Raw genomic sequence first — 11250 nt, 5'->3', positions numbered from 1 at the left:
TATAAACATAGAGGTCCTTTTAAAACTTATAAGGGAAAATTAGTTAGAAGTATATGGGTCCCTAAAGGACTCATTACTACTAAAGATAAGGATATCCTTTCTAAATGAATACCTAAAGGGACTAAAATCTTTGAAACTAATGCTTATGGACCCAAAAGAATTTGGATACCAAAAATAAAAAATTAACGCTATGCTTGTAGGAAAAGAAGCATTGGTTCAAGGTGAGAAATTCAAGCAAAAACTCATAGTACCTTGATAGTGGATGCTCAAGGCACATGACTGGTGACAAGCAATTGTATCGAATTGAAGCCAAAAAGTGGAGGAGAAGTTACATTTGGTGACAACTCCAAAGGACTTATTAAAGGAAATGGTATTGGTAAAAACTCTTCAATCTTTATTGAAAATGTTTTGTATGTCAACAATATTAAGCACAATCAATTAAGTATTAGTCAATTATGTGATAAAGGTCTCAATGTCATCTTTAAATCAAATGGATGTAAAGTAATTGACATTGTGTCTAATAAGATTATGCTTGTAGGATATATGATGAGAAATATTTTAGATGATATGCATGATTCAAACATATGCCTTATTGCCAAAAATGAAATAATTCTTTATTGTGGCATAGAAAATTAGGACATGCTAGCATGAACATATTGCATAAATTAGCCAAAAATGGCTTAGTAAGAGGTTTACCGAAAATTGACTTTAGTTTAGATAAAATTTGTGATGCATGTGTTAAAAGCATGCATAAGAGAGGCATACTAGTAGAGTTCTTCAATTAATTCACATTGATCTTTTTGGACCAATAAGGACTACTAGCTTGGGTGGAAAACAATAAGCTTTTGTGCTTGTAAATAATAACTCTAGATTTACTTGGGCTCTTTCCTTAAGTGCTAAAGATGAAACTTTAGAAAAATTCATTACATTTTCAGAAATTAATAAAAAAAAAGTTTCTCTATCACTAATGTTAGAAGTGACCAATGGAACAAAATTTCAAAATATTGATTTTAAATTTTTTTTTGCAACTCAAATGGGATTAGTCATAACTTTTTAGCACCTAGAACCCCTCAACAAAATGGAGTTGTTGAGAGGAAAAATAGAAGTTTCGAAGAAATGGCCAGAACCATGCTTTGTGGAAACAATTTACCAAAATATTTTTAGGCAAAAGCCACAAACACCGCTTTCTATATTGTTAATAGAGTAATTATTAGGTCTATTTTAAAGAAAACTCCATATGAACATTTCAAAAAACAAAAAGCCTAACATTAGCTATTTTGGATGACAAAGATAATCTTGGTAAATTTGATGCAAAGAGTGATAAATGAAATTTTCTTAGTTATTTTTAAATTCTAAAGCTTATAAAGTCTTTAATAAAAGAACTTTAGTAGTTGAAGAATCAATACATTTTGTTTTCGATGATTCTAATCCTTTTCCTAGAAAGGATACTTATGTTGATGATGATGATGATTGATCTTCCGTAATTTGATATAGCAAATTAGGCTTTCCCAGTATACTTAAGGATCTTATTCTCAAGAAAAGTAGTGTCTTTTCTATAGGTTTTTTTTGTAATTTTTATATTTAAGTTAATAAGTGTAAATTCCTTGTTTTTTTATTCATTTTGAGACCTAGTTCGGCCAAGAGTGTTATTGGGGGCCCTAACGTGTGGTTGCGTGATGTAGGGATGTGTTGGAGGTTGAAAATGAGCGAAAATGACACCAAAAGAGAGGGTATTATGATATCCAAATCTTGAAATCGTGATACCTCCAACTGACTCGAAGATTGGATACCACCCTTCATTGGTATCGCGATATCCACCCTCCAAGAAGACCCCCAATTTTGAAACTGTTTGAGGTATCACGATATCCTCTTGCTTGATATTGCAATATCGATATCGTGAGGGGAAAAATTGAATAAAAATGGTAGTCTTTGTCCACCCAAAGCACCAATCAGTAAAGTCCCGTTCAAGGGTATTTTGGGCATATAAAGTGAGTTAGAATAGTTACTATATGAACCAAAATTTGGCTGAGAGAGAAAGGAGGCCACATTCCCTTAGTTTAGGCTTAGTTTTCTCTAGGTTTTCTCTTAGATTTTCTTCTTTTTTTTTCTTCTTCTTCTTCTTTTTCTTCTTCTTCTTCTTCTTTTTCTTCTTCTTATAGGGTTTTTCATTTTCATTTCTTTAGTTGTAAATATTACATTTCCTAGCAACTTTTCTTCTTGTTTTAGTTTTTCTTAGTGTTAGTTATATTAATTATCACTGTAGTTTAGGTTTATTTAAATCTTTAGTCCTGTACCTTAGTTGTAAGAAATTTTAGATTTAGTTTAATGTATTTCAGTTTCTTTTACTTTGTTGTTGTTAAATTTGTCTCTTTTATGTTCATTGCTTTAGATTTTCTTATTGAATGCTTTTATTTACATGCCTTTTACATTTTATTGCATAAAAATCTCAACTTTTATATTTTTCTTAAACTTTACTTTAATGGCTTCTTTGCTTTTTCATTTTCTTGGTTGTTAGTTTTATTTCCAACATGAGTAGCTGAACTTTTAAAGGGGTTGGTTGATGAAGATGTGGTGAGTTGATTTTTGGATGAAGGACCAAATCATAATAAATTTGTCTAATTTGAATAATCTTAAAAGCTTAGGATTGACGACCCTAAGGGAACATTAAGGCAAGTGAGATTGAGAGGAGATATTGTTGGGCACCAATTCATTAGTCCCAAGTTAACTGGTGAGATCGAGAGATAATCCGGATTAATTTGTCTAACTTGGTAAAGTGGAGGCTAAGAGGTAAAACGGAGCCATTTTAGGAGTTTAAGTGATTTGGATCCCTAATCCAAGGATTAGTAAACCACATCAATGTCAACCAACCACCAATTATTATTTAAAAGTTAATTTTGTAACTTTTCATGTTTTACAATTTAGTCTTTGTTAGCTAGATAGTAAAGTACATTAATTTCTCTTAATTTTTATCATTTGCCGTAATATAGCTTTTTGAGTTTAGTTGGTTAGATTCTTTATTTTACATGCACGACATTTAGAAGTCATTTCAATCCACGATTCTCATGGGTTCGATCCTTGTAATACGCTAGTGTTCCATTGCAACACTACAAATATTACAACTGACCTGTCACACTTGTAGTAAAACTGGGATTTTGATATCTTATCTTAAATTCCCGAGTGTTTATTTTCTACTCTCTCCGGTCATTTGCGAGATCGAGAGAGAGAGGCGATCAATGATCTAGGAATATTAAACAATGATGATAAGGCTAATCATTAATCAAATGACAAGATTCAAGAACAAACACAAGAAGCTCTAAAGGAGCTCACCATAGAGGAGAGAGAAGTCAATCATCCAAGAGAGTACAACTTTGTGAAGGATGATAAGATTTTGGGAGATCCATCAAAATGGGTAACTACTAGAAATTCTCTTAGAAATACATGTAATTATGTTGCATTTATCTCATGCATTGAGCCTAAAAACATCAAAAAAGAATATTGGGTATTGGCTATGCAAGAGGAATTAAATCAATTTGAGAAAAGTAATGTATAGGCTATTGGAAAAACAGGTTTGGAAAACGAAGCAGAAAATAAATTTAGGGAAAAACCAAAGTTTTAAAAATTTTTCCAAAATAATATCTTGATTGTGATACCTAACGTAATAAACATTTAATCAAAATTTCATCGTTTCGATTCGTCTAGGATGAGCATTTCGACCGAGCAGTCTTCTCCGCTATCCTCAAGCTTACGTCTTTCGAATGTGGGCTCGCTTCGAATTAGAAAATTTTTCAAAGAAATTACTAGTGGGGTAATTTTGCAATTTCTCTAAACTTTTGGGTCAAGTTGTAAATAAAAAATGTCTCTAGAGATTTTCTAGAATAATCTTTTCAGAGAATTTTCTCTCTACAACTTTCTCTTGAATTCAAGTGTGTGTATAATATTAAATTAATATAATATTTATCAAATAAATATTAGATTAAATTTCATATTAAATCTTATTAAAATAATAGAATGTTTATCTATAAGATAAACATTAAATTAAAGATAATCACATTAATCTTAAATTAATAAAATACTATTAAGATGAGTATTAAATTAAATTTAATATTAAACTATTAAAATGATATTATTTTGGAAATAATTAATCTGAAATCAAATTCTCTGGTAGAGTCACACTAGGAGTGTAACTCTTCCACTGCTCAACCACCGACGACCAACCACAGGCCACTAGGACACCGTTGTCGCAGCCACTTGCACCGTCGTGTTCGGTAATGCAGGTACGGCACCCTTACGGCATCCCAAGCCGATTCGGCTACTGCCGGACCCAACTAGACCGGTTCGATCTAGCCACCGGTTGGACCATCAGCTCAATTTCACATATCGAGCCGAGTTCGACCAGTTTTTGGGTCTTGGTCTCGGTTTTGGGCTCCTGGGCTCAATTTACGATCTCATGTCCAATTTTCAAGTTCAATTACCCATTAGACCAGTTGTCTGACTTGAAAATTAAATTCTAAAAATATCACATTAATTTAAATTAATTTTATTAATTTAATTTTACTTGATCAAAATTAATTTTTTCAAAAATCACTTAGATTTTCCAAATTAAATTTTTAAGAAAATTCTTTAATCAAATTCTCTAGTTGAACAATTCTCATGACCACCTAATTTAATTCCACATCGAATAAATCGACTCAATTAAATTATTCCCAAAGTCATAGAATTTTTTTCTGATTCAAATGCAGTCCGATCGAGCTTTTGTTGAGCTAGCGGATGGACCAACCGGACATATACAATTAGGCTCTAGTGATTGCAATTATGTTCAGAAGCATCGTTCCAATAATTCACAATTACTTACTCATGGAGTAAGTCCACAAGAAGTATCATGATTGAAAACTCTTTATTGCATACTCTTTCCTAAAGTAAGTCATACAACTGTTTTGTCCAATGACCTCGTCATGTGTGTGTTACCCTCATATGATATCCTTGATTTCTTTGAGTTAAATCCGTTCACTCAATACAATCTTATTTTATCTCATTGTCACCATTGTGTCTTCTTAATGATTAATATGATCACTGTTAACAAATGACTATGATAAATTGCTCGTTCGAGAACAAGAAACTCGTGGCCACGTTCCATATTTATCAATCCACACAATGCCAATGAGAGGATATCATTAACTCTTTAATTGATCTATGAATTCCACTATTGCTAGTAAATCCATGCCATACACAAGTCATGTACCCATCATACTGGCTAAGGGCTCGTTCATCTTTAGAGCATAAGCCTCCACTTATATCAAAGCACATGAGTTGCATATGCATAGTCAGTGACTAACTCAAGATTTAGGTAAAGCACACCATGAGCGTCACAAGTGAATTAATTCACAAACGGATTTAGAATTAATTCATCTTGATTCCAGTCCAATGTATCATTCTACCAATGAATACATCTATGTCTCTATTCATAAAGTCAACTGCTCTGATAACCAAGACTAGCCATCTCCCTAATTAAAATTGTAGACGACATAATAATCCTTCTCAGTATTTGAATCAAATGCTCACTTTGATTATTTTACGGGATTACGGACTCATTTAGATTATCTACTGAAGTAAGTTGTCTTTCTCGCAATGTAAACATTCTTTATAATGCCACTTATCTTCAGTTTGAACTTTAGACAATCAACGAACTAATATTTGCCTTGTCACAATTTCGCTATGCATGCAAAATATAAAAGACATAAATACAAAAGACATAATAGTGAAATGTGAAATTAACTTTATTTATTATTCATTGTTCAAATAAATAGAAAATAGTAACATATTTACTACAATATGTGCACATTTCCCAACATGGACCCTTGTAGAAAAACCTTGTGAAAAATCTACTATAGGTGCTAAGTGGGTTTTGACGAATAAGCTACATGAAAGTGGTAAACATAGTGAGGAACAAGGCTAGGCTTGTTGCTCAATGATACACTCAAGAGGAAGGAATAGTTTATGATGAAATGTATGCTCCTATAGCTAGAATTGAAGTCATTAGAATGCTCTTAGATTTTGCATGCTTTAATGATTTTAAATAATATCAAATGGATGGGAAAAATGTTTTCTAAATGGTTTTATAAATGAAGAAGTGTATGTTGAACAACCACCCATTTTTGAGGATCCAAAATTTCCAAACCATGTTTTCAAACTTGCAAAAGCTTTATATGGTTTGAAACAACTTCCTCGAGCTTTGTATGAAAGACTGTCAAATTTTCTTGTTGAAAAAGGTTTTTATAAAGGGAAGGTTGATACAACACTTTTTATCAAAAGAAAAGAAAAATATTTATTAGTGGTACAAATTTATGTTGATGACATTATCTTTGGTGCTACTAATGGTTTTCTTTGTGAAGAGTATTCAAAGCTAATGCAAGGTGAATTTGAGATGAGCATGATGGGAGAACTAAACTTCTTTTTGGGACTCCAAATCAAGCAAAGGAAGGATGTCATCTTTATCAATCAAGCTAAGTACACAAGGGAAATGCTCAAGAAGTTTGGAATGGACAATCTCAGTCCACAAGCTACACTATGAGCTCTTCTACAAAGCTTAACAAAGATAAATAAGGTAAATGTGTAGATATAAATTTATATAGGTCAATGATTGGTTCTTTGCCTTATCTTACTGCAAGTAGACCCGACATTATGTTTAGTGTTTTCTTGTATGCTAGATATCAATCTTGTCCTAAAGACTCTCATTTACAAGCCATTAAGAGAATCTTTAGGTACATTAGAGACACGTCTAATTTAGTGACACGTCCAATCTAGCTAGTAAGGACTAAATTGTAAAACATGCAAAGTTATGAAATAATCAATTAAATAACAATCAATGCTTGGTTGACATTGATGCGGTTTACTAATTCTTGAATTTTGGATCCAAATCGCTGAAACTCTCAAAATGGCTCTATTTTACCTCTTGGTCTCAGTTTTACCAAATTAGACAAATTAATCTGGATTATCTATCGATCTCACCAATTAACTTGGGACAAATGAACTGGTGCCCAACAAGATCTTCTCTTGGTCTCACTTGCCTTAGTGTTCCATTAGGGTCGTCAATCCTAAGTTTTAAAATTAATTCAAATTAGTCCAATTTATTATGATTTGGTCATTCATCTAAAAATTAGCTCACGTCATCTCCATCAACCAACCCTCTTAATGGTTTAGCTACTCGTGCTGAAAATAAAGTTAACGGTCATGCAAATGAAAAGAAAAGAAGACATTACAGTAAAGCTTAAGAAATATATAAAAATTTGGATTAAATAAGAAAATCTAAAGCAATAAACATAAAAGGAACAAACTTTAGCAGATTTAAAGTAAAAGAAATTAAAATACATTAAACTAAAACTAGAATTGTCATTACAGTAAGGAAAAGGAATAATGCTGTAAATAAACCCTAGCTACAATGCTACCTAACTTAACTACTATAAAAAAGAGATGAATAACAAAAAATTAAAGCAAAACTATATCTAAACTAAGGAAGAAGATGAAACTAAAACCCCTAGAAACAGAAAAGAAACTACAAAGAAAACTAAAGAGAAACTTAAGCTAAAACTACCCTAATGTGGCTCTAATGTGTCTCTCCTCTCTCTCAGCAAAATTTTGGCTAATATAGTAGCTATTTTGACCCAATTCTTGTGCCCAAAATTCCCTTGAACGGGCCTTCAATAGTTGGTGCTTCGGTCGGTCAAAGAGTACCATTTGTGCCATTTTTGTCCCATCACGAAATGGGTATCGTGATACCTTTTGTCCCATCATGAAATGGGTATCGTGATACCCAAGTATAGATGTCTTGACACTGTCAACAATCTTGAAATGGAGTCCTCCAAGGCAAGTGGATGTTTCGGTACCACAGGGCGGATATCGCGATACCACTATAGGTTGTCTTCATCAAGGCCTTTGTATGGGTATTGCGACCCCCATGCTTTGATGTCGAGATACCCCTTCCTCTGGTGATAGGTTTGCATAGTTTTGGGCCTCCGATAAGCACTTATAACACTTAAAAGCACGTTAGGGACCCTAATGGCATAATTGGCCAATTTTGATATCAAAAACTAGAAAAATGAGATATTCACACTTATTAAGTTGAAATCCTAAAAACTACGAAGAGCTACGAAAAAGACACTAATTTTCTCAGAAACAAGCTCATTAAGTTTATGGGGAAGCCTAATTTGACATATCAAATTACGGTAGATTAGTATCGAATCAGCAAAAAAATATTGATACTTTATAAAAAATTATCAATACTCATTTAAAAATATCGATACCCGTCGGGGTTTTATAATCTTGCACCGTTTTTTAAAAACAAAAAGTATTTTTCCCCCAAAATCTTTTCACCCATTTTTTTAAAACTCTCTAAAACCTTAACTCTCCAATAACTTCAAATCTTCTAATTTTTCTTTAAAACTTCTAAACATAGCAACTCTCATTGTCATTTTAATCAAGGATTACACAAGGTTGCTCAAGAATTTCATCATTTTAAAACCAATTTTGAGGTGAATTTTCTTTTTCTTTATTTCTAATTTCATTCAATATTTGTTAAATTTTTTATTTAATATTGTGTTTTTGGGATGATTTAGAATCTATATATCGTGTTTTTGTGCAAGGGGTTGCCTATTTGTGCCCACATTCTTGAAAATTTTGTTTTAACCTTTTACTCACCAAGTGTTTGTAAAAATTCCCAAACAAAATTTCTTAATGAACTTAGTGTGTTTTAGAGCCTTATATTATCATTATGCCTGTTAAGAAATGACCTCGCTCTGGTCCCTCATATGTTGCTACCTCTAGTGGGTCTAATTCATCTTTTGGTAAATCTTTTCGTTCTCCAGGAGAACGAGAATGTTTTGATGAAAACTTTGCCATTAGAATTGTTAATACTTCTAGAATTCTAGACCTTGACTGCTTAGAAATGTTTAATTTTCGTTATATTCCTATTTTACGTGAGTGGCAATGGCTTGACTTCTTTAGAATCCATTCTCCAACTTACAAAATCCTTGTCCAAACCTATTGTAGCGCCAAGCTCAAGGATGATGAGTCTAACGAAAGTCTTATTGCTATCAACTCTTATCTTATGAATACAAAAATTCTCTTGACCTTAAAAGATTTCGAAAATCTTTTATCCTTACCTCCCGGTGGTGTGTCAAACGAAAAGGGTCTGTTTAATCCCGCCATCTATGTTCCATCCAACCTTGTTGTAAATTTTAATATGCATGATCAATTCTTTCATCTTATCATCTATTGGATCTTTAGACCTGTGACAGCCTGATTTTGACCCTAATCGGAACAGTGGTTTCGGGACCACAAATCCGAGTCTAAAAGAAATTTTAATATTATTTTCTGTGTTAATTATGTGTGAATTTACATATGTGAAAGTTTCGTGAATTTATTTTATTGTTTGTGTGCTAAATTTGATAAAAGGGCTTAATCTCGTAAAATAAAAATTTAATGGTTAAATATGAAAGTGCCTAATTGTTGTTGTCTTTATAATTTGGAGGTTCTATGATGCAATTATCCCACTATATAAGTTAGTGGATGAAAATGGTCAAGAATGACCTTATATTATATGTTATATTTATTAACTTATAAAGGTTAAATTAGTAAATAAAATATTATAATGTATTTAAAATAAAACAAAACATAAATTAAAAGCATTATCATGTTCATCTTGCCGAAAGTTGCTAAAGAAAAATAAAAGAAAATAGCTTTGAAGCATTCGACCATTACTAAGCTCAATCAAGGTATGTTTCGGTTTCAGTTTTTGATGATTTTTATGTTTTTGAGATCGTTGCTTTGAGTACTACAAAGCCCATGCTTGAATTTTTGAATTGGTTGTGTATTTTATGATATGCCATTGAAGAGATCTTGTTGTTTTTGTTGTTAGATGATGGAAAATAAATATATGTTGTTAGATTTTTCATGTTTTAATTAGTAATTTTTGATAAAAATGTGTATTAAGGACTAAATTAAGAAAAGTGTAAATTGAGGGGTCAAAATGTGAAATAAATCAAATCTGTGGACTTAGATGGACTATAGGAATATTCGGCCCTACCATGATACATGCAAATTTTGTGTATTTTGTGTTTTATGCAATAGGGACTAAATTGTAAAAAGTGTAAAATGTCAGGGGCAAAATGGTAATTTTCTCATTTATGTGTTTTTGGATTAAATTGAATGGAATTATATTTAAATAATTTTAATTTGAATATGTTTAGATCATGAACCAAAGAAAACGGATTTGGATCGGGGAAAAACAAAAATAATCGAATAGTCGTCTTTTCCGTCCGTCGATATCCGAGGTAAGTTTATAAGCAAATAGATGTTATAATTTTTAATTAAATGTGAATTATATATGCTGAAATGAATATGTGATTAAATATATGTATTAGCTATGTTTATGAATTAATTTCGACTGAGTTACGACGTCCGAAAGCCCCGTATGAGCCTTAGGAATAGTTAGGATACATATGTCATGACATAGGATTTCGATATGTATTTTCGTGTAAGACCATGTCTGGGACGTTGGCATTGACTTGTGTATACGTGTAAGACCATGTCTGGGACAGTGGCATCGTAGTTGATTTGTGTACGACCCTGTCTGGGACAGTGGCATTGATATGTGATTACATGTAAGACCACGTCTGGGACGTTGGCATTGTACGAGCCTTCTGACTATCCGAGTATCCTTTTTATTTTCGAATGGTTCAACAGGTAAAGATAAGTTGTGTACGAATGTTTAAATCAGGCTAAGTGACCAGGTATGTGATAATTGGTTATCTATTTGAAAATAAGGTAAGTTGTATACTTGAATTGATGATATGAAGTTACGTGAAATATGAATTATGTGATTACATATTTGAATATATATGTATTCGGCCTTTGATGTATATGTGTATTGAGGAAAGTGATGATTAGTTATATTAATGTTCAATTGATTATTTGGTAAAGAGGAAGTTAGTACAAATTATATAAGTTTTCATATATAAGTTGATAAATTGAATTATAAGTGAAATTATAATGGTTTATTACTAATTGTATAGCTTAATTTATGTAAATGATTAAATGTTTATTTGCTTATGACTTACTAAGCTTTGATAGTTTACTGTGTGTAATCTCTATCTGTTTTATAGATTTGGAAGTTGGTTATGAGCTCGGCGATCGTCAGAGAAGTCTATCACACTATCGAGTACTGTTTTTGGTATTTTACTAAGTTTGAAATTGAAC

The sequence above is a fragment of the Gossypium raimondii genome, chromosome 8, assembly GCF_025698545.1.
Source record: "Gossypium raimondii isolate GPD5lz chromosome 8, ASM2569854v1, whole genome shotgun sequence".
Classification (NCBI taxonomy): Eukaryota; Viridiplantae; Streptophyta; class Magnoliopsida; order Malvales; family Malvaceae; genus Gossypium; species Gossypium raimondii.
This window is presented reverse-complemented; position numbering follows the sequence as displayed.